Here is a 25,860-nt window from a genome sequence, read left to right as displayed (position 1 = left end):
GTCTTCTTTTGCAAAAATGGTGCATTACAAGACTTCTTGACTAAAACTGTACTAATCTTTATCTAATCTAATGGAGTATTAATCCCTCTGGGTAAATTTCTTTTCCTGCATTGATCCATTCTATTTCCAGGATGCAGTGAGCAGCTAAGACCAGGGTCAAGGGTCATACTCATGGTTACCCATTCCGCTGTGGGATTCAAACCTGAGATTTCCAAATCCAAGTCTGCTTCTCGAACTTTCCGGCCTCCACTGTCCGCAAAAACCTCAACTCAAACGCAATAGACAGCTTCTTTCTTTATATTTTTCAAAATAAAATTATTCATTAAAACAGCAGCAAAATGACATGAATGAAGACTGCCTCTTCAATGTGTTGTCAGCTGTGGAACATGATCATCACCATGGATCATTTTGAACAAAATTTATGTCCTCGTAGCTCTCTTAAGAGTTTCTTCATTTCAGAAGACTTTCTTTATGGAAACTTCCAACTCAGGTTCATGCAATCTCTTTCAAAACGTTCAATAAACAATAATTGATGAGGTGGTTGCTGTTTTGTGGGTTTTGGTTGAGAGACAAATTGCAAAAACAAAGTAACTGCAATGAGCATTAGATCAGTCAATATGAAGAACAATAAAAGGCCGAACTTGTCAAATTGGCAGCACAGAGACGTTCAGCTGAGTAACTTTTAGCAGATGTGAAGAAACCAGTTGGCAGACCTGAGATGTTGGTTCATAAACGTTCTACAGAGTAGAACAAAGGGAAATTGCGTCAATGGATCATTTGATGCCCTTATTACCAGTTAATGGAAAAGCACTGACCCCACACACACACCCACACACATATCCAGATTAAACACTTCATGAGCGAAAACAGAGGTGGAATTCTGTGCAAGATTCAGACACACTTCAGATATCATCTCACTGATTCTACACACACCAATAGTGGATAACACAGTTCAATTCAGCATAAACAGCCAAATTACTCCACAGTTTTAAAGGATTATTGCTTCGATCTGACCAACATCTGGGTGGATTAACAGGGGCACACTCTCAGTACTGGCTCAGTGTCCTTGCATTGGCTTTCCAGTTTCCGCCCATAGTCTGAAAATAAGTCCGGTTAATTGGCGACCCTAGTTTGGTATGACTTTAACTGTTTGTTTGTGTTTTCCCCGTGATGTACTGGTGAGGATATACCCTGCATTTACCCCTCGTAAGCTGGGATCAGCTACAACCACGTGACCTTGAACTGGATAAAGAGGTATAGGATGGATCACATCGAACCGGATACCTGATACTGGTGTTCTTGTCGTCGATTCCCTAAAAATACAAATCCAACATGCAAATATCAGCTGTTTTGGATTCCTCTTGGAGAAAGGAAACAGACATTTACCTGATAAGAACCTGAGACTGGACTTGACCTGACTCCCCGACTGCTTGACAAACCAAAAGCTTCCAGACGCATCAAGATGTCAACATTCGACACACATTGCAGGTCGAAGCCTTCCCAGCTCTCACCAGTTACTTTGGCCAGTGAAATGTTATGACAACTAACATAAACTTTGACAGAAAATATGACCCAGCCCGCACTGTACCAGAATAATCTTTTAATACCAGACACCCAAAGGTACTTTTTCGACGCATCCAGCTGAAAAAACATCCCAGTGTTAAGTCAGTGACAGCTCTGCAACCGTGAGGCCAAAGTGAACAACACCGGACCCCAATGTCTTGGAAGAACTTGGAATTTAATACTTTCTTGACTCACTTTACAACCTGCTCCTACCTTAATCTGACAAAACAGGACTTGCCACACTCTAAAAAGTCAGCTGTTCTACTTTCAGGAATATGGATCTAAACAAAAAGTTCTACTGGCGACTTTTATGCATTGGTGAGAGACACTGACAACAGGATGTTCTGGCAGAGCGTTTGAGCATGGCAGGAGGGGGTTTTCACTCTCTCCGGACTTTGATTGATGCTTTGGCCTCTGACAGAGGAGTTCATGTGAGCAGCCTTTGGCCCAGCAACCCCGGTCCATTTTTCAACACGCCGACTCTGAATCTTCCAGCCACAACACACATCTGTCTGGACACAGCATGGCAATATGATCTCAGTGAAAGAGAACTGGAGGCGATGACCAACCCTTCTGAACTTCTAAAAAGGAAAACATATCTCGTGCTTTTCTCCTCTTTGACACCGATGAACTTCGCTACACTGTTAAATTCCTCCGGCAGCGGCAGTGATCGGCTCAGGGCCGAAGGGTGAGGGAACAACATCCCTCCTGTTCGGTACCATCACTGAGATCTGCCACTGTTTACATTTCTGATCCATTAATCACACTCAGGCTGAAGGAGCTTTAACATGTGCACACACACAGGCGCACACTGGCACTTTTTCACGGGAATGACCTGCTCTGGAATCGCAAACATGGTTCGTTCCCATGGTGAATGACCTGAAACAATCAATACACTGCTTCTGAGCATTGCTAAGCTAGATGTGAATGGTTACAGATCAGTATTTCAGTATTCAACAGTTTTGGTTGCTTCAGATGCTATTTTAGGATGTATTTGATTTCCTTTCTCCCTTCTGAATGTCAGAAATTGTTCTTATGCAATGTTGCACAGTTAGTTAACCCCATCCAGAGGAACACAGGAGTGGTGGGCCTGACTACTGGAGTTCCTAATGTTAAAAAAACAACAAGATGCAATAAGGACTTTGTTCAAAGCTCAAATGTTAAGCTTGCCTTCATTACGGCTAATTACACCTGATCATATGAAATATAGTGGCAATCCTTTTTCACTTCAGCAGATCAACTCCAGGACATGAACCACAGAGGACCGCTGGATGTTCCCTGCAGTGTCCAGCAATAAGATGTCCGTAGTAAATCCTTTAAGTCTTTTAAGTTGTAAGTTAGAACCACCAAGGATCAGCGCTGTTCAGGCTTATCCTCCAGTCATCACTTCCCTCCAGTCAGGGTTAGCTGGGACTGCTGGAAGTCGTCCCATGAGTCTTGCTGATTCTAAGACATTTTGACTCAGTCAGTCATCTGCCATTATGATTTGTTCCCTTCCACAAGCTGTTGAGATAGTTTGGCTCAATTCACGTGTTGAATCAACTGTTTGAGTATGAATTCTTGATTTAAATAAGCAAATATGTTGAGCATTCACTTCGTATAATTCTGGGTCGCACATGCTCTTGTGGGCTCACACATTTTGGAATCCCTGTCACTGTTAATATCATTAATAACGGTGGCAGAAAGAAAGTGTTTCCTGTGAGACTCGTCGCCACCTTCACTGAGCTGTTCCTTCTGATTCCTAATTTGTGCTGCAGGTCTTTCCAGAGCGCCGCTGTCTCCCGGCAACGGCTCTGCTTGCGTCTTGAGCCTGTAAGCCGGCGGTGGGTCTGACAGGAAGACGCCGTCCACTAATGAGACTAGATGCATGGCTGAGCATCACCTGGGGCCGGCCCACTTAATCATTTCCTCTCAGGGCAGCAAGGCCTCTGCACACAGGGCGCTCGGCTCATAAACTCTCAGCTGGGGGCGTTCGCTTTATCAATGACTTTTGGAGCAGGTCTCGGCTGCGAGAGAGTGTTTGCTGGTACAACACACACACACACACATTATTAAATGCTCTGGCCTTTGGGAGGACACAAAAGGATCCGCTGTGGCGACGATGTCTTGCCTGGCACCGTCCCATCTGGTGAGTTTCTCTTACATTCAACTGGAACACAATCCAGGCCCCCCCCTGAGAAAACAAGACCATCTCCCGGTTATTCGCAGAGGTTTACACTGCCATGATATGGATCGGTGACTTGCAGGGAAACATGTTTTTTTTTTCTTTCTTTCTTTCTTTCTCTCTCCTCCTGCGGTGCACTGACCACTCTGGCATTGCGGACGGGCCTGTGCTTTCCCAAAGACTTCTCCTCATTGCACCCCTAATTAGGTCGGAACTTTCCGTGCTCATAAACGCCAGTGCGACCATCAAAAGAAGGAATGCTCGGAAACAGAGAGGGAAGCTCCAGGAATCACAATCTTCAAGCTGAAGATTCGGGCCTTATGGATTACTATTTACAGTGTCAAAGGCCTGGGAAGACGGAGAGCAGCGGAAAAATGAAACAGGCTTGGAGTGATGGAATATTTCAAAGAATGTCTGGTCAGACCGCCGGTGGGCGGTGACATACGGCAGCTATGCTTAAACATTGCATATTATAAGTTAGAGCGGCCACCGCACGGCGAGACGTTTCCACCAAGGCTCTTGTCTGAGCTCACCAGTGGGACATGCACACCAGGGTACGGCCTCTGCGGTTTTGTCTACAGGCGATGTTGTGATACAGAGCAGAGTATTTAGGGTTCAAATCATTTCAAGTTGAAAATTTTAAGGCTTTTGTTTATTGATGAATGTCATGAATGATCCCTGGTCCAACTGAGCCGTGAAATGCTGTCGAATCCGACATTTACTGTTGGCAGATCAGTAAAATGTTAACAAAATAAACTTTAGATATAGATTTGTGCAGGTTTTTTTTTTTCATTTTACCTGTTACGCTGCAAAATACAACTGAATGTCCTCCATTTGCAGCACTTTTAAAGCGATACTTCAACATTTTGGCAAATTGGCCCATTTAGCGCAATTCCTTAGTCATTTCGAACAGCATACTTACTTTTGAGTCGGGGAAGGTTTTTGGGACGGACACAATGGAAGTGGATGGTATTTTTGTTCCCCCTCGTCAAACTCATCAAATACACAATCCAACAACCCCCAAACACTTTGGTGGACACGTTATAATCCACAAATTCACTACGCTGTGGAACACCAACAAATAATATTGTAGCATTACCACACTGAAGCAAATACTGGGAACTACTTTTTCTTTTGAAATCACTACGCCCAGACGCCATGTTTAGTAAGTAGTTCCGTCTTAGCAATCTTCGCATAAACAACTCAATCTCCTAATTTTGCATTAATATTTCACAGTGTAGTGAATGTGCGGATTATAACATGTCCACCAAAGTGTTTTGGGGTTGTTGGATTGTGTATTTGATGAGTTTGACGAGGGGGAACAAAAATACCGTTCACCTCCATTGTGTCCGTCCCGAAAACCTTCCCCGACTCACCTCTGAATAAACAACAGCTCGCCCTCACAAAAAACGTAAGTATGCTGTTCGAAATGACTAAGGAATTGCGCTAAATGGGCCAATTTGCCAAAATGTTGAAGTATCCCTTTAAGCGATCAATCAAAAGAAGTGACACTTTTTTGAGCCACTATGGAATTGACAAATCCCTTTACACAGCAACGGTTTCAAGTGAAAATGCAAAGATTTCGTTGCAGTTTGGCCGTCAGTTTACATGACACTGGTGTACAACTTCCTCTGAAAGAACAACTTCTTGAAAACAGCTCCAAAGGTGAAACCTTTCGAAAATGCATGTGCAAAATGGCTGAAGTATGTAGTTCTTCTGCATATGCATGAGTGGACAATGACAATGTTTTACTCCAGAGTGTCACGACTTCCATATTCTCCTGGGATTTAGTTTTATAGTTGATAGTCGTCTGGAATAGCAATGTACCGTGGTCATCTGGCCAAACGACTGTCCGTGCACTCACCATTTAAGGTTTACAGCGTATTGTCCTCTCTGCACCTGCAATGCCATTATAAAAAAAAAAAAAAAAACCAAAAGCCAATTCATGGCCTGACTTGCAAACTACATTAACTTCAGTGTTTCTGCTGTTTCTGTTTTCAAAATGTTGCCGTGTAAGGGCCAAACCTCTCAGAAATGAGAGCGCAAAAATGCACTGATGTATAAGAGAGGAATGAAAGAAAAAAGCACATTCACACCTGACAGGCATGTTTTGGGGAGAAGGTGGTGGAAGGGCAGAGGGGGAGTATCCAGAGAAAAGCCTCTGGAGTCTGGAGATTTAAGAGATTTGAATTAGGACTCATCTGCTAGTGAGGTAAACAGTGCTGACCACCCCAGCTGAGAGGGGGGAGGATGCAGCGCCTAATGATTTACCTTCCCAAGATTAAGAGATTTGCTATTTCAAAGGTTGTGTAATCCCAACACACACACACACACACACACACACACACACAAACACACACGTACACACTCACTCACGTTCACTGACACTCATCTGAACTTCATGTTTGAGCTGATGGATTTACAGACCGCTGCGGTTTGGTATCATTCAGACTCAACATATGGAGAGCGAAGTGCCAGAAATACAGTGGAAGCTGCTTTAGATCAGCCACGTATTTCTGATGTGATTTACGAGTCCAGATATTGCATTTCACAAGTAGCCTGGTGTGGAGTACTCCTGAGGACACCGGCAAGGCAGTAGAAAGGATAGAAATCGGTAGGAAGACAAATAGACAGAGGAGGGAGAACAGTGCAGCTCATCAGGGGCTCATCCCTCTCCTCTGTAATGACTGACATGTGTGAGCTATTAGACTCTGGTTTCCTTGACAGGAAAAGTGTTGCACAAGCGAACGGAGTGGGGGGCTGGGCCGGAGCGCCAGCAGCTGGATATTCACCACGACCACCGCCACCAGCAGACCAAATGTAGCGCGGCGGGCCTCCCACAGTGCCCAGATACCCTCCATGACTGACTGGAACAGGAAGCTGGATTTGTTTTCCCCTTTCTAAGCCATGATCAATGCTTCAGATCGTGGAGCAGCTTCCAAAAGAAATGTTTTTTGACAAACAGAAAGAGGCAAATGTGCGTGAATGCGTTGAAAATCGTGCCCCGGTTGGGATGAAGGGATCGTCGTGGGGCATTTTTATGTGGCAGTTCTCATTGGAGTGCATATCAATCACAAGAGAAAGAGGAAGTCGGGGTTTCTAAGAAAACACAAGTGTTATGAAGCTTGCAGTTCAGCATCAGGCCCACAGACAGTAGGGTAGTTCTGAACGCTCCTGCCCCAGAGCAAATTCCTCCATCCAAAGACATGCTTCATGGAATAAATGGCGAATGTAAATTACCCGGAGGAGAGTGTGTGTAATTGTGCGTCGACCTGTGCAGACCTGCGCCCTGCCACTCATCCACAGCCAGCCGGGATCTGAAGCAGCTCCCTGCTGTCCCGAGATGAATAAAGCAGGTCGCTTTGACAGTTTTTTAAAGAGTATTTATGAATGTTCTATGCATAAAATATCTGATTACTGCAAAAATCTTAACTTTAATGATGAATGCACGCATTTTATTAAGTGATTATGGCTATTGGAAAACTCCATCAACCGACGATATAACTCTTATTACTAATACTATAGCTAAGAATAAGACTAATATCCTGCCACTGAATGAGGTTATTTTGGATGATTTGGGCCTGGGCAGCTCAAATCCTCTGGTTAAGCGCCCAAGGCATAAACTATTCTCCTGTGTAAACACTACCTCCCGAAAGCTTGGCTGCAAGGCAAGAAGATAAGCAGCAGTGAGGCTAAATAGACTTAAAGCTCTTTGTTCTTGTTGGGAAAGCGAGCGCACAAGTCACTGCATGGAATTTACAGCAGGCCGTTTTAATAATAAGAAAGAAATGGGACTGTCATAAACCCTTTGGCTAAAGTTATGTCATGAAACACAGATTGCAGTGCTAATCGGCCATCATCGCTGTAAAGACAGGCTATTAAACCTCGACATAAATCACCAAAAAAAAAAAAAAAAACCCTGCAGAATTAATAAAAGCCGGGAACAGACCAGTTATTGTTTCATATTGAGCTGCAGGGGTGCAAACGGAGGAGGGGTGTATTTGTAATTCCCTTCAGAGGTGCGTCACAGCATGGAGAACATGCTCCGTCGACGCTTTTTAAATGAAGCTTTCAGATAAAGCGACGATTAAGCACCATTAGCTAAAGCTACTGGGTAATTACCACTTTCACTTCCCACAAGTTGTCCCGCTCATGGCCCCTCGCTCTGTAAACACTTTGAAGGAGGGTAAAAAAAAAAAAAAAAGTGATGATATCCAGCTGGATCCACAGGCCATGTCCCCCCCCCCCCCCCCCCCCCCCCCCCCCCCCCGCCCCCGTGGGGCTTCTGGGCCGTGGTCCTCACGTTTCCCCTCGGAGCCTTCAGACCCTCAAGTCCCTGACCCCAGTGGGGAGCTCCGAGCCGGTAGGACCGGAGATTTAACAACCAAAACCCTGGAAGGCAGAGAGGTGTTTCATATAAAACTGTCCCACATGGCCATTATAGCGTCTCCCCCCCGGCGAGTGCTGGGAATTCAGGGGAGCCGTGGGCCTGGCAGGGAGTCGCGCCCCCCCACCCCCCTCCCTACGCACGACCAACAGGGGGGAAAAAGTGCATGTTGACAAAATTCTGTCCACCACAATGGCCCCTAATGTTTGCAGTTAGTATAAACCCTGTGATATAGCTTGAAGATCAAGCAGAGGGAGGATTGAGATTTCACAAAGAGGCCTTCTATAGAGCGCTTAGCGTCGGCCGACGCCGTGCAGCGCCGGCACGTGCCGGATAGACAAGGGCTCAACGCGACCCAATGAACGTGAGGTACTTTCCCCTCAGCATCTATAGACATTTTTCCGCAATTAAGGCCTTAAAATCTCTGTAACGGAATCACGTTACGGCCCAAAGGTCTGCGCCTGATTGCACCGAACATTTTCCCAAACATATTAATTTCAGGCTGCCACAGTTCTCCGAACTTCCTGCAACTTACAGAGAAACAATCACTCTTCAAAGGATTAGATCATAAAAGTAGTTTTTTTCCCACTTCCTGGTCAGACATGTGGACACAAACATGTATTTTGAAGAAAACGTTTTGAGAACAGCGTTGTGTCTCTCTAAAGGTGGGATTGTCGAGAAGTGCTGCAGGCTTCATTCCCAATCTCTGATTGGCTAAAATATTACAGTGAAGCCAAACAGTGCGGACACCAGCACATGAGAGCAGAAGGGTTGAGTTTTAATCTGCTTGATTTGTTTGGTTTGACTGGTTATGTTTTATTATCTTGAGTGGCAGGACACAAAATTACTATTCTTACATTCCTGCCCTCCAGACTCCAAATTTCTTCTACAGTTTGCTCTTTTCACTCATATTTTACACACCTTTCCAAACTTCTCCAGAGTGAGGAGTTGTAAATTCAGGCGTTCAGTCACCAATACCATAGTATGGTATTTCTAAATGTGTCTGCAGAGGGAAGCTGCACCTTCCCGCCGTGCAGAGTGGCTTCAGTTCATAACTCCGTCAGTCCGGTCGCTTCAGGCGATGAATGCCCACAGTGTGATAACTCTCTCCCTGCCTTCACACATGTGTTATCCTTTGCGTTCATGTCTTCACTCGCCCTGACACTTCGTTTTTTCTCTCGTTCCATGATGCCACAGACAGACACCTTCTTCTTTTTGCTCTGACGTCTGCTGTTATTTCACATGGAGCCTAAGCGTGTGCGGAAAGTTATATTAAAAAAAAAAGAGCGAAGAAGAGACTGCGGCCGCGTCACAAAGGCCTCATTGTTGAAGCGGCCTGATTGTCTTTTCGAGTGCTGCTGAGGTGGATCTCAGACGCGGACGGCTCACCTGTTCTTTCCATTCCAGCTCTGGTCTTGGATCTGGTCCGGCAGACCGCGTCCGCGGCGCCTCGCCGCTCGGTCGGGAGGAGGCCGTGGAAACAGAAATGGCAGGAGGGTCGTTCAGGTTGTCAAACTTCCACACTGCTGCATTTAGAGGTTCTATCATTCCTCATGAGTGCAGACAGATTCAAAACAGTTCAGGCTGCGCTGAACTGTGATGTGCCACGTTCAGAATACTTAATAAAACTTCATCATATAATAATAATACCTGTAAAAAAAATTGTTTTTTTAGTAAATAAACTCAAGATATTTAAGCTTATAGTATTTAAGCCTTCTTCACTTTTTTAATAGAACAATAAAGCAGCTGAAAATGTTAGCGATGTTAGTGTCATTTAAAGATCCACTCCGAAAATATGAAGACGTCCTCTCTGACATTAAAATCTGAACCATGTTTCCATCCGTTGACATTTCCATCAGTCCCGACGAGTCCTCTCTGTGGATTTCAGATATTAATGAAGTTTCAGCTTCCAGAGATCTGAAATACCTCGGGTTTGTGTTCCTGTAATCCTTCCTATCTCCAGTCTCCGGAGATTTCCAGCACCTGTACATCATGTGGGGAAATATTCCACTCGTAAAACAAATGTGCTATCATGTCTTCTTTCTGGATTAGTTAAAGAAATAGACCTTCATGCTGTCGTCACAGTTTGCTGACCATTAAATTGGATGTTGCTGTCAGGAAGCGAGTGTTACAAACTGTTTTTCTTCACATTTAAATAACGCTTTGGGTTTTCCTGAGGGAATTTATGGTGAAAAGCATCACATAATCTAATGGATGTTGTCTTTTTTTTTTTACTTTCTAAACATCAACGACCCATTTTGAGTTAGTGTAACAGCATGGCAGTAACTCCAGGTGCACAGAAGGGGACCACCTGCAAACACTCCCCCTTAAGAGCTGAGATTATAGAAATATTGCACACAGATATAAAAGTATGAGTGCTTATATCCAGCTTTTGTTTCCCGCCTCCCTGAAACCCACAGTCCCTGAGACTCCACACACAGTTCCATGATAAAGACCTTATCGGAGCAGAACTGAATCCAGGACGCATTCCTTCTGGAGTATGAAGCCGCTTTGGCTTTGGTTTTGTTATTCCAGCTCTACAGTCAGTCCTTATCAGAGCAGGCTCGAGGAGGTTTGCAAAGAAAAGCATCAGATATGCACAGCAGTGCCTGACGTATTGATTAAAAAATGTTTTTAAACAAAGGAAAAGAAACAGGTAACGCACTCTATAGATAAATAGCCATTACATGATTACACGTATGGTGCTTAATGTTCTAAAAAGGAAGTGCCAAATGCAACGGCTCTTCATCATCAAGGAAAAACATACAAGACGTGGTGTTTGGATTGGTCGAGTCCTCGGTTTACTTCACAGCAGGATATACATGTGAATGCATGTAAACGGAACTGGTTTACCAACATTGTACAAATACTCTTCCTGGAAGTGGGGGCTACTGCGTCAACTAATAGTTTCACTGAAGTCTGTTTCCCAATCACACATAAGGTGTAGTTATATGTCACTGGGCTGCACAGCTTCCAATGAGAAACTAACTTCATATAGGTCACACAAAAAACAGTTTTTAATCAAAATGTGTATCTGTATGTTTTATTAGTGCTTTACATTCATTTTGATCATTTTTTTGAAACGGCCCACCTGGAGAAGCGATGCAGCTGCTGCAGGATGGAGCTGATGTTCCAAGGTGGTAATACAGGCTGAGGAGATCCGAGTTCAAGTAAACGGAGGATTTTCTGGGAAAGACCCGACAGGAGGGGAGTTGCAGTAGAAAGCATATCTCGATAACAGTCTGTCTCCATTTGTCAACATGCTGCTGATTTATTTTTTCATCTGTTTTATGGCTGTTTATTCTTGGGGATGTTAGTTTTTAAGCAAAAGTTCCGAATGGTTTCTGAGAACTGCACCCTCCACATCGGAGTGTTTGCACTTTAAAACTACACATTTTAAGTTACGTTGGCCATGGAGCCACTAAAAACAGATATATTTTTTTTAAAACACCTCCAAAGGTGGACATTTTTGAAAAATTTTATGATCTATCTTGGTTGGAAATGGAGGAAAATGTGAATATTTAAAACTGCTTCGACTCCGTCTCCTTGAAGACGAGGGAAAACCCAACTTTTCTCAATTGATGTTATAGGAACTCGTAAATAGTTCTCATATGTGTGACTCATCATGTAAACGGTCATTAAACTGAATTACGCAGCGAAGACAGTTCACACAAAACAAGTGACTCGACCGTATGCACCGTATCATTCCATCTAACATGAAAGAGGTGATTAAAAATAACGCACAGCTTACTTTTTCTAGTTACTTGTTGCTTTTTATCATCATAACTGTGATGAGGCACAGACTTTCAATAACTTGTCCAGCACTTCTTGGAAATGGACTTGTTCTGTGGAGGATTTGTCTCCAACTGCTTTATTTGTATTTTTGTAGTTACATTTTAGAGAGCGAGATACTCAGTTTAAAACTGACCCAACCAACAGATTTCCTTTAACAGTGGATCTTTCGGGCCTTCGGCCCGTTGCCACAGAAAAGTTAAGCCTTTGGTCTTTTCATCAGATTCGTTGGCAGTGAGAAAGATATGGCGCCTGTTATTTCTGTTAAAGATGATGTGGGATGAAATCATTTGTCAGAGCTCTGAAGGGAATGATGACAGCAGAGTACCTGCGATGTCCAGCCAGGAATCTTCCCACTGGAAAGCTGTTACTTGATGAGGAGGACTTTGAAAAGGAGCATCGCCAGTGACCTTTAAAACCCTCAAAACTTTTAAAAATCCCACACAAACACCGAGGAATATTAGACATGTGGCAATCATTTCGGATACCCACGAGAAGTTTTGACTTTCATGGCTAAATATCACTTGAAATTAAAAGGTTCCTTTTACAGAATGGGCCCTCAGACTTCAAGTGTGGGAGTCTTAAACCACTTAAATTGGATTTCTGCTGTCTATATTTGCAACCTGTGCTCCACAGAGTGCCAAGGAATGTGCCAGTATCAACATGCTTAAATTCCTCTTTAAAAAAAAAAACCTGCTAAAAGGCCTATTCACAAACAAACTCAACCTGCCCCGGCCTGATGCAAGCCTCCTCCTGTCTGGCAGCTGGCTGGGCTTCCGTTACTGTCCAAACCGGACTCAGGTGGACTCGCACACTATTTTGTAACCGTATCTCCTTGGCAGCCAGCGTCGGAGCTCTTGCGGTGTCCCTGTGAGCCGCCCAGCCTGAGAGGAGCTCCTTTCCCGGGTGGCACTTTGACTCCGAGGGACAATGGAGAAGCCTGGGAACTGAAACACAGTAGCCAGCGGGTAGTGGAAACCCTAGAGCTGTGATTTTGCTCCCAAGTCGCTGCCTTGTTTTTGTCATTATAGTACCCTATAATGTAGGCGAGCCTTCCCACTAAGAGTACTGTATGATCAGGCCGTGCCTGTGGAGGGTAAAAGCAGGACACGGCTTCCTCTGAGCGGTTTGCGTCGACATGACTGACTGGCTGGCTGGCCGGCCGGCCGGCCGGCTGGCTGGCTCGACCTCTGGAGAAGCGGTATATTGTCAGTCAAGTCGGGCTCTAGATTGGGAAAATCTCTTTCTTCTCCATCCAGAGAGAGAGAGAGAGAGGGAGAGAACGAGCGAAACATGGTTTTATTTTAGCAGTATTTACAGGCAGTATTTCTGTCAGTTGCCGGTTCAAAGGCACTTCAACTGAAGCGTGCCTTTTTTTCCATGTGTGTTCACTTTATACAGGTCTCACTTCACTGAAAACAGTCTGAGGGAAGCAACCCCGCGCAGCTGACGGTTCAAAATAAATTCCCAAAGCGCCCGGAGATGAACCATCCAAGAGTCTGTTCACAGGAAATCCTGAAAGGACAGATCTGCTGCTTCGTAGCTATCGCTGGTCATTTCGATGTTGTTTTCTAAAACAAATGTTGGCATTGTGCATTTTTGCAAACCATGATTGAAATTATTTTGATGTCCATCATTTATTCTATGCATGGGAGAAACGGAACCCTCTACTGGTCAACTGAGGGATTAATCCAGCAATTAAGATTCATTAATCTCTTTATTAAAGCGTGAAAGTCTGTTTAATGATCTGTATTCAAGGGTGAGCGCAAGAGGCTCATTTTCACCTGTTTTTGGTAAATCCTTTGAAGTTTTAGAGTTAAATCAAAACCAAATCATGGTGTATTTAATACTGTGAACATGGTACGATGTTTCAGTGATTGCTACCTTTAAATATGGATATAAAATATATTTAGTGTTCAGAAACAGAGCTTTAAAGTAAAATGTACAACCATTGAATTTGTAAATCTGTATTCTGCCGCAAATCACTTTGAAATTAAAATCCATGACTGCCTGTAGAAGAACCATTTTACTATTTATTTTCAACCCAGTCATTTGCTTGGATAATTAAATGGAGGAGGCAGCCATTCCTGATGGGAGTGAAGAGTCTGGAAGACAGAAAACTATGGAGAATAGTGAATATTTTATGGCCAAAACACCAATCGGGTCTTTATAGAAAAATCATGTTTACTGAGAGTTTGCACATATTTCCTGTGCATGGTTAGCTCTCAAAGCCACGGAAACTTTGTGCTCTGAAGCAAATTTGATGAGGATATTTTGTTCTGAATAAAGGTACCCTCATTCTCACGGCTGCGTCTGCGATAACGGACCGTTAACAGTCTGGCAATCAGGACCGCTGCCACACAGCAGACCCGCTGCCTCGCCCGCTCCAGGCGAGACTCGGCCCCCAACTCTCCCCGCCGCCGTCGCTTTCTGCCGAGTGCACTGTGTGATCTTTAGTCGTTCCGCAACACGTGTGGAACACATGGAAGACATCATACGAGGCAGAGCATGTGATCGGATCACGGAGAGCCGGCGAGAGAGCTGCTGCTCTGGGAAGAGATTGGAGATCATGAGGGTGCCCGCATGGGCGATTTTAACACAAAGCGACAGAAAACTGTGTCTTTATGCTTCAGCTATAACGCTTCGCCGCACTGCTATATCAAACTGAAAAAAAAAACAGAAAAACAAAAACAGGTCAAACAGTCCATTTTTTTTCCACATATTCCTGGATGACGAGGCCAAGCTGGTGATCTGGTCCTCATCATCCAGCTGTTGAGCAGAGAGGAATCCCTGGTATGAAACACACACACACACACACACAGGGAGAGAGAGAGGAGCTCACGTGTTTGCCTGTGTTTGACCGTGCAGGACTCAATCCCTCCGAGCTCTCCGTCATCTGCGATACTGCTGATATTGGCACGGGAAAAAACAGAGTTCTGCGGAGCAAGCTTTTTCCTCCACCGTAAATCTCTCCGTTTGACTTCTCTGAAGATAACACACACACACACACACACACACGGACTCGCACATGTACACACGACCTGGGTGACTGGAGATCTGGGACGGGGATCGGGGTATTTCCTGGTGGAGGAGTGGTCTGGCATGGCATTGCTCGGCAGTTCTGGGTCCGTTTGCAGCAAACCGCCATGACACCTTTTCAAAATGACAGAAGGGAGATCCAAATTAAACTGAATCACACATTAGCTTTCTCTCTCTCTCTCTCTCTCTTTTGCAGGATCTCAGGCCTCGGCAGCCTCTTTTTTTTTTTTTCCCCCAGCACCACCACCTCTTTGTCTCTCCTCTGTCTGAACAAGTGCCACACTCCCACACACTGAATGCTATGAGCTGCTCACACCCGCTGACCCCGCCCGGCCACTGCGCTATAAAAAGCTAGCCGGTTTTCATCCAAACCCATGGAAATCAGCGGCAGCGCCAGCCGCCACCCTCGCTTAACCCTCCGAGTCCGCTTCCTGCCAAGGACCTGCCGTTTGTGCCACTGTGGGAGCTCGACAAAGTACAGAGTGTTGCGAAACTTTGCATCTATTATGACTTTTTGCAATTTTTTTTTAAAATTTTTTTTAGCCGCTAGCTGCTCTCCAGATAGCTATGTAAACACTTTATGCAGCCATTTTCGTTTCACACATGGAACAAACCACAATCCTCCTTAAGAGATTTTTATCTTCTGTTGCCTCTAGTAATCCACCATGAAAATAAAAAAAGGAAAAGAAGAAACTCTCAGTCAACAAACACCGCTTGGTATATTATTTAAAGAATAAGTAATAAGTTGTCACATCTTAAAATGCCTAAAATTCCAAGCAGAAGTTGCACGTGTAGATAATGAGAACTGAGAGACCAGGTCCCACACTTTCCCTCTGATGTCTCATTGTGTTGTTGTCAGAGTGTGTGATGTGCAAGACTGGTCTATTATAAAACAAGTTTGTCAGGAACTTTTGCACCTCCGGGATAAGACATCTTTTGCTCCAGCTCCATATTAATCTAGAAAATCTGACATGTCACTCCTGAGAACACACAAACACCATATTAAAGCATTGTGTTTTTTAGATTTCATTGATAGTCCTATGCCTTGTAATTTCCCAAAAACCTGCATGCAACCTCTGAATCTTTGCAGACACGTGCATCTTTGCTTCTTGGGCTGATGTTCATGTATTTTTTTTTTTTCAAACCAAAGTTCTTAAAATTCCTTCAGCATTTATTGGACCTTTATCTTATCATAAAACCAACAATTTCCCAACCTTTTTCTGTTGAAGCAACCCCAGTTTGCCTCTGAGAAAGGGTGTGGGTCCGTTCTCTGATTTGCCAAAATACAGTGAAGCCAAATAAAGGCAGTTTAAAAGTCTGCTCTACATTGGACAAAGTGTCTCAGCGTTTCGGACCTCCTCGGTGACCTCTAGCTGACCCCACAGGGAACCTGTTCTGAAAGGTAAATGTTGTTGTTGCCAAGTACATAAACTGAAAATTAGCATTTAGGTAGAATGAGATAACTCCGATGGTTCGTTATCTTGACGAGTTCCTTAGAAAACTGAGAAAGCAGCTCGGTCCTAAAGAAAATGCTGCATTCCAGTGTTTTTCATGTGCTGCAGGTTCAGTTGTTCAGACAGATCTGCAGCCATAACACAGTTTTTTGTTTTGTCTCGGCGGCGGCGGCGGCGTTGTGCCTGTTTGTTGGAAATCGCATGCAGACACGGCGAGGTGAGGAGGGGAAGCCGAGCAGCCATGGAGACATCATCAGAGAGAAACTCCTGGAATCCTGCGGTGATGTAGAAAACACTGTGAGTGTTGGCCCGCTCCTTAATGTTCGTGACTGCAGGAGGGACCGCTGTTGTTGGCCGGCGCTCCCGGACCGGAGGACGCTTCCTCCGAGCGGCAGCCCGGTCTGCCCTCAAGGTGAGGTTAAACGACAGCGGCTAATTGAAGCGTGCCGAGCTCCGCTTGTACGCTGGAAGAGATTCGGGCTGTGATGTGGGCGACCCGACAGAGGGTCGAGCTTTGAGCGGTGCGGGAGATGGATGAGGTGGTGGCGGCGGCGGCGGCGGCGGCAGCGGAGGGCGTAGAAGTCATGAAACGAAGCGGTGAACCAGAAGCCTGACTCAAGACTACTTATCCTCCCTCCCCTCTCATTTGGGCCGTCAGTTGGCCAGAACCAAACCACACACATACACTATTAACCCAGATTAATACAACGACGCCCATAATTACACTAATCCTAAAATATTGGATTAAATGCCTCCCATCTTGAGATAAAACCTACATGTCAGCAGATTTTCAGGTTCCTTCTTAAAGCCAAACACAGGGAAGGTTTTTCCGCCTATTTCCTCTCCTGGCATCAAAACATCTCATCCAAGCTTTGCTAAGTATCACTTTTAAGTATAATAACAGCATTTCTGAGCAAACCGTGTTCATTTTGTATCACTGCGTGAAGAACCCATGCAGTGAAATTCAGGTTTTCCAACTACAAACTCATGATCAGGCCTTTTCCTGAGACACCAAACCCAGAAAATGCAGGGTCACGCTTCCTGTGTGTGGCTGTCTTCTGGGTCACTGTGTGGATAGCCTCACTGACCTTCACTAAATGACTCCAGTGAGATTTTCTTTCCGATATGAAGGGATGAGTTAAGATCCATTGCGGGAATTTACTAGAATTACTTGGATTTAGCTGAAATGGCTGCAGTATAGCAGATTAGGACTGTAGATGCATTATATGAGATGAAAACAAAAAATAAAGCTATTTTTTTTATTATGTATTCATCGGTTTTGTCTATAAAACAATTGAAATATGTGGAATTGGTTCAGAGTTGCAGGTATACCAATGTCTTAAGTCTTATTCCGAGCAGACTGTTACTTTTCTTGAAAGACCGGTGCTGATGGCACGTACAAAAGCCCTGCAGTCTGTGAGCTAAATCATATGTACAACAAATGATGAACCAAAAACAAAACTGGAGAGAAAATTGTTGGGAACAATAAGAACACGTGCTGCACGTGCTGCAGGAAACAAAAGGCCATATGTAGGGTGACATACCTAAAAAACTGAAATGAAGGTGAGACGCACTGACAAAACATGGAGAAATGCTGCGTAGCTGGAACAATCAATCAACAACAGAAACACACTTCAGTTATGGCTTTGAAGACATCTCTCTCAATGTTTTCTGGGTTTATTGTTTTACATACTGCAGTTTCAGTGCTGTGTTGTTTTATGTTTAATATATTACATATTGCACATACTGTATGTTTTTGAACTCCCATTTTAATGTTATTGCTCCAATGTTTCTCTGTTTTGTCTGATGCATTTTGTCTCTATTCTCTCTCTATTTTATTTATTCTGAGTGATACATGTCTGTATATTATCTACACAGAAGGAGAGCAAGCGAGGCTGAATTTCGGACTGGGTTCATCTGATAACTCCTCCAAAAACACACCAGCAAAACACTGAATTTTGCAATAATTTCATTTTCTGTTCATGACATGTGTTTCAGGCTCTTGCTCAACACTCGGTGAATATCTCAACCCTTCGACAGGCCAGTATATGTCAAACGCAGTTCAGAATTTTGTGGAGAGGAAGGGAATGAGATTTCACCCCGGGGTGATTCTGGCGTGTGTGGACACATGAGGAGGAGAATTTCACAGGAGGCTGACAGCGGCACATGGGGAGTTTGTAAAGTATATTTGTCTTGCCTATTTTACACAGCTTGTAAAAGGCTCTGGCAACTCGTCGAACCCTGAAATGGTTCTGATAGAGGGAGCATGTTAGTATGTTAGCATTCACTTCATGTCTCCATTTATTGAACAAAATGTTCTGCTGACCAGTAACCTTTCTCAGTCTTGTGGTTCAGTAAATAAAGCGGCGTCTTCGGGGAAAAACAAATGACTTTCCCATGTGATATCATGTGATATCAGGCCAGGACCCCTCCGCTGTGTCTGAATCCTAAGAGATTCTCAGAGTGTTTTGAGGTTGAAAACAGAAAACTTTTGTTGCATTTTGGGCACAGCGGTGCTCAGAGTCACTGAAAATGGAACTTTTTGAAAACACTCAAACTGTGTCTTGGTGAACATGGCGGAAAACACAACTTGAACGACACTGGCGGTGTGCAGAGAGTCATGACTCCCAGTCCACATCCTCTCGGGACTGGGTGGTTTTAGAATCACACGGAATCGCAATCCAAGATGGCCGCCTGTCAATATGAAGGCCCATGTTCTCTGCATGTGTGTAGTTTCATTACAAAAGCAAACACACACAGGGATCATCGTTTTCAAAATTTGCCAAATTTTCAGAAAGCAAAAACAATACATTGTAAACAGGATCTCAGACCTTTCACTACATTCTCACTGCACAGTGGTTTGAGCTGTAAGGTGGACGAAATGCTCCTGGTGGGGGGTCTAAACCGGACAAATCACTGGGGTCAGCACACCTTGCCAGTCGTGGCTCGGCATGTGGAAAAGCTGTTTAAGTGGGGAAAGATCACCCCTGTCTTGCATTCAGCTGAGGCTAATGACACTAATAATGTGCACCTCTGAATTATCATCACAGGCACGATTAAGGGCTAATGTGCTGTGGCTCCGTCACAAATGCTAAAGTTCACTCAGAGGCTGGTAAAAATAAACCGTATGGAAATGAGCCTCTATCATCACGTTGGTGGGTCTCCTCGTGAGATGTTTTTCTTTACTATAAATTAATGTTTATTACCAAAGTTGGGATAAAGATAGATATTTTAGGTTTACACCTCTGTGGAGCCTTCTGTTTTTTCATGACTATAACTGTGAATGAGGCTCCAGGGATGCGGGACTGGGTCAGGAAATACCGATGTGGAAGGCAGTGGCTCTCCTTAGGATTCCTCTGGCTGGGAGGCCCTCTGTGACCGGCCAGGCTGGAATCTGCAGGAAAGAGGAAGCAGGTCAGCTTGTGCACCTACTGATCCCTCTCATCAGACTGCCACAGCCTCTCAAATACCAAGGAGAGAGGGAGGGAGACAGAGAACCAAATACCATTTTTTCCCAGAGAGGAACTGGAGCTCAGCATTCCTGGCATTGCCACCAGGCCTCCAAACAATCCGTACTCTATCCTGTGTGAATGGCCGCAGTGTGCGCGGAGCCTCGCTAGGACCACTTCGCCCAGGCAGAGAGGGAGCGCAGCCAATGCCCCGCCGCCGGCCCGCTCGGAGCTCCCGGACGGCGGCCCGGGGGCCTCCGTCCCTACAGCCGCTAAGCCAAACAGTGGGACGTCTGAGACGGCACTGTTGAGCCACCGCGCCGGCCCGACCGCTGCTGAAAACGCACTCCGTAAAATAAACAGGGCCGGGGCCCACGAAGAGCAAATATTTGATCAATCTGAGAAAGGTAGAAAAAAAAAAAAAAAGAAGAGAGGATGAATGTGCAGGAGGGGAAAGGATGAGGTAGGTGCGAGGGAGGAAGGTAAAGACGGCTGGAGTTGAAAGGAGCCGCTTCTGTGTAAATCACACATTCGAAGGTGATTTTGAAGGTCATAAATCGTCAGTATGAAGCATATGCAGAATAGACCAGCCGTGATTTCAGTTTTCTCCTTTTCTTCTAACGATTACTGACATGAACGGAGTGAATTTGAGACGTGCTTCTTCCCATCGGTTCAGCTCTGAAAGTCACGTAGAACCACGACCATGAGCCGTCTGTATACATTTTGCCCTGCTGCCTTTCACCTTCTCCCCACAAGCACAAGAAACAGACTCGGCTGTGTATAAACATGTCACACAGTTATCACTTTAGCATATTTCTGTGCTCGCAATCAGCCTGGCTGTTGAGTTTATGATCACGGTCTGGAGTTTGCAGCTTCCTTTTGTTTAATTTACGACTTTATTCCTGGCAGTGATTGATCAGAAGAATCCACTGCGAAACCTATCAGTGAGTCTCGAATCGGCCTTCTGATAAAATAATTACCGTTAACTTTATGATCCTTGTGAAACTGATAATTTCAGCAAATGGTCCAATCTGGCTGTCACTACCCTCTGTTGAATGTTTTAAATGCTGGAGAATAAATGATTTTTAATGGTGTGATGATCGGTTATCGATTTGGGTAATCGCCCTGCTGCATTAAAGGAATACTTCACCCAAAAAATGATTTGGCCTCATTTTCTACTCACCCTCATGCTGAGCAACACTCTGGAGCACCTTTTTGATGTCTCAAATGCAGCCGGAGATCCGTGGGGATTTTCGTTGTCAACAAACTTCCATCTAACAGGGGGTAATGGCGCCCGGAAGAAAACGGTCCATAAAGTCCACAAAAATGTGCCTATTTTCCTTCATACTGCTCGTCCGCTGTAATCCAAGTGTCCTGAGCGGGTAACGTCCATAATTAATTCGAAACGAGGTCATTTAGTACATTTTTCAAGAGTAAGCAGTGCTCTCTCTCTTATTTCCGCAGTGCACGTCTGCGCGCTCACCCTGAACTACGGAAGCCGCGGCAGACCAAGCCAGACGCTTGCGGCTTTCAGCAGGACACAGAAGTCAAAGTTTTAAAACAGTAGACAATCACTTTTGTGAAGCGGAACTTCTTCTTCTACGTTTGCAATTTATCAGAGTAGTCGCTGAAAGCGCGCTAGCGTCTGGCTTGGTCTGCCGTGGCTTCCGTAGTGCAGGGAGCTCGCGTTGACGTGCACTGGTGAAGTACAATATAGCACTGTTTAGGCTCCAAAAATGTACTAAATTACCTCGTTTCAAATTAATTATGGACGGTACCCGCTCAGGACACTATGATTACAGCGGACGAGCAGTAAGAAGGAAAACAGGCACGTTTTGTGGACTTTATGGACCTTTTTCTTCCGGGCGCCATTACCCCCTGTTAGATGGAAATTTGTTGACAGCAAAAATCCCCCTGGATCTCCGGCTGCATTTGAGACATCAAAACAGTGCTCCAGAGTGTTGCTCAGCATGAGGGTGAGTAGAAAATTAGGCCAAATTGTTGTTTGGGTGAAATATTCTTTTAAGAAGAACAGTCATGTAGCAAGAGCATCTGGCTTTTGTGTGCCAGTATGTATTTCCCATCAATCTATCATTTAGACTTGTTTTTTTCCAAAAATAAAGGAAGTGTTTGATACAGGAGGTAGGCAAGAGTGAGTTTGGGTTTTGGGGGATGCCTGTCCACTGGTTTGTTGTTGGTTTTTGGATTTCAAGATATCAAGCAACTGCATTCTTTAGACAAAGATGACTGTCCTGGTCCGTTATCGCTTCCATTTATTCATCTTCGAAACTGTCAGCGGACAACTGCAAAAACTTGCTAGTCCATCAGTAGACAGACTTAAGCCATTTACAACATCACATTTTATTGAAATTTAGCTTCTCTGTGAAGCTAGACCACCTTCAAACTGACAATGAGTTCCTTCTTTCTTGTTCCAGAGGACTTCAGGTAGAATCCTGCATTGTGCTGAGGATAGAGCTCAGTTCTTTTGGCTTTTAGTGTTTTGCCTCCAACTTCTGAGATGGATGGATGGATGGATGGATGGATGGATGGATCCAGCATATGTCACACATGGTGCTCAGTATGCTGATTACTGATAGGATGGCTCAAATGGACAACTCAAAATGGGTGGAGGCCATCTCTAAAGATGTAAGGTTCAATTGATACACTCATCTTATGGAATGTTTTCCATATGAAATGTGCAGCGATTAAACTTACGTTGAAATTTGATTACAGAGTTAATCAATTCTCAACTTAAGCTATGATTGGATGACTGACTGCAGAAGGGACTTATGGAAATCTGCACGACCCAAAGGGCTGAAATGTGATTTACCTGTGCTCACACTGAGATGCAGGAGTTACAGAAGTCCATCTGTTGCCTCCCCGGGTGATCAGACGTCATCCGGGAGTCTGACTGAAGCCTTGTGGTTCGTTAATCACGCCTTCCTCGCCGTGGAGCCATGATGCCATCACCCGCTGAGCCACATTTCATCAGGAACCGTCAGCGCGGCCGGTGAAACGTTCCCTCTCTTTACGACTCTTGATATGCAGTGTGCTACTCGCAGAAATCCAATTGAGAGGAAAATGGGCCCCAAAAGTAGCAGGCAGGAGACGTGCAGCGTGCTTGAAATAACAGAGGTGATGTTTTATGAGAGCTGGCTCGCGCATCTTATACCCTCTGAATTCTTTCAGAACTCCATGAAGCTAAAGATGCCATGTGGATTTTCTAACGCAAACCTCAGTTATTTGACTTTTATATCACACCCGGCATGCTAAGTTATTAAACGCTGGGAAAACTGAAATCCCGATAATTCCAAATCAAGCAAGCGTCGCTCCAGAGTTTTCCCATTTTTAATGCTGAGTTCACAGACTCGTACATTTCTGGGTCCAAAACAAAGCTTCTTTCTGCCCATCCTGGCTGCCGGCTGCATATCATTTGGCTGTGGCGGAAATCAACGGAGAACCAGATGTGCTGAGGTTTTTTTTTTTTGTTTTTTTTTTTCTTTTTCTTTAGGAGGCAGGGGGTTAGTGAGAAATATAGCATGGACCTCATGGAGGAACCAGCAACACTCGGTCTGTGTCTCTCAGCTCGTGACATAACTCTGTTATGTAAGCCGTCTCGAGGAGCAAACTGATAAAAGCTGTTTAGGATACAGTGATGAGAGGCTTTGTGACGGGGGGGGGGGGGATATAGCTGGAGCGTTATCAATCATTAGAGGTTATTCGAGTGGAGAGACGATGTGGTCGGCAGTTAAACTGTCTTTCTGTCGACTGATCTCACGTTCAGGGGTGAAAACCAGACCGTCGGGCAGTCAGATCCACGAGGGGAGCGGAGCTCCGGCTAAGAAGATCCACATGCCAGGAGTCTTTCAGCACCGCCCCCCTGCTTTCCCATGGCCCCCACGGCAGAAGAGGCTCTCGGGGTGTTAAAAGGAACAGCCCTCCCCTCTCATCCTCCCACACTCCTTGTTAACAGCCGGAGGCCCCGTTCGGTACAGTGACCATTAATATTTATGAGCTTTTTTGGGGTGGGGGGGATTCGCTGGAGGGGCCCCGGGGTGACAAACAGAGTGACCTTTCAGAGGAGAGGTGTTTACCGCCGCCGTCAGGAAGCAGGTCGGATACGGAGAGCGAACACCCCTCAGCCGTCTTCCTCACAGCCAAATGAAAAGCAGGCTGGCTTTCGACCCGTCACGTGAAAAGAAAAAAAAAAGAAAAAAGAAAAACCTTCAAACGAAGCCGTCCGTGTCTAAATAAATAAAATCAAAATGAAGGTTTTGATTCCTGGTTTAGGACCTGACATTTCCATTCAGTAAATCCTTCCCGAAATTGTGTCACGGTGTCTCTTTTTGTTTATAGTCTACACCCTCGACGGTCTGGGACGCTCTTAAAAATACACTCCACCACTGGCAGTCTGGGAGTGACTCATCGGGATTCAGCCCGTCTGCGCTTCATTTTGTCATAAAAACACAGAGACAGGCTTCTCTTCACCCTCTGCCATGCTGCTGTAAATTATAGGTTACTGACTAATTTGTACAAATAAACCGAGAGGCCGGTGGATGCATAATAAGGACAATTCTATTCTGCTTGTTTGGGGAAAATAAATCGGTCCACTGAGGGAGACGCAGGACTCGGTGTGTCAGAGCGGGAAAATGATGACTTGTGTGGTGATTGATTCGTCACTGAAGTGGCCTTCAGGAGGGTTTGGTGGTATTTCTTGACTCACTGAAAGTGATTTTTTTTTTTTTTTCCCTCGGTCTACAAGGGATTCATGGTTTTAGAAGAATGGCCTTTGAAGAACAGGATGGAACTTTTATAAAATATGTCCTGTAATTTCAAAGTGAAAAAGCAGAGAGTGTCAAAATGTACAGAACTGTTTGAAAAAAGCTCCTTTCAGTATGTGGGTCTGCATTTCATCCATTTATTTCACAAAGTTTAAGTGTTTGCATTAGTGCGAATTGTATTATTTATGCAATAGTATACTTTTTAATGACAAATGCAGGAATCTGCAGGCTTCAGCTCTGCAGCTTTCTCAAAACGTCCAGAAAATTCTATTGAAATAAATGTTTTCATTTTTTTTTTATCTCATGTGCAGACCACACTGTTTTTTAAAATGTTTTTCACATATCTTTCATTAAAAAAAGATGAAACAGAAAAAATAGAAGCTAAAACTGTTGTAAATATCAATCGTGAGAAAAAGTAAAATAGTGGAAAAGTGGAACAAAATCCATGAAAATAAGATAAATTCTTAGAATTTACTTCAGTCCCTCGAGAAACATGTCAGGAATAATTGATATAACTAATAAAAAAAGTGATTACCTTGACCTACAGGGCTGACAGCTACATTAACACAGCTTCTTCACTGGGATTAAGCCATCCTCATTTAGATCAAGGGAAAAAAACAAAAGACTTACCTTTACAGAGAAGTAGTTAATTTTCATTTTAGGGAATTAAGCATGTCAATGATTTCCATTTTAATAGCTTAACTGCATTCAAAGGCTGATCTCTCCTCATTCTGATCATCACCAGCAAATATCACAGAGTTCTTCTGAGAATAATCCAACATGCAAAGGTCCAAGTCTGACTGCAGGATTACACTTCAGTCATATAATGATGGAAAAACTATATAAAAGTCGAAAATGATGTTAAAGCGTTGAGTTTTCCTATGAATGGAAAAGGTTTAAAAGTGCTTCTTCTGCAGCCAAAGTGAGTCACGGGGCACATAAACCCCGAGTTCAGGGTGTGTCTGGGTCCCGAAAGGTCAGAGCTTTACAAAATGTGGACATTAAATATTATTAAGTGAGAAAATTGTGAAAGGGTGGAGGCCATTGAAACACCTCACTTTGAGGTGTTTTGAATACTGAAAAGGGCAAAGAGGAGAAAAAAAGAACATCTTAAGAGAAAAATGTTCAGATTTGAGCTGAAGCAAGGAGGTGGCAGCATCATGCTGTCAGTGGCTGCAACATCAAGATCGAGTGAGGGGGAAAATAAAGATGAATACAGACAGGTCCTTTT

The sequence above is a fragment of the Salarias fasciatus genome, chromosome 22, assembly GCF_902148845.1.
Source record: "Salarias fasciatus chromosome 22, fSalaFa1.1, whole genome shotgun sequence".
In the NCBI taxonomy this organism is placed as follows: Eukaryota; Metazoa; Chordata; class Actinopteri; order Blenniiformes; family Blenniidae; genus Salarias; species Salarias fasciatus.
This window is presented reverse-complemented; position numbering follows the sequence as displayed.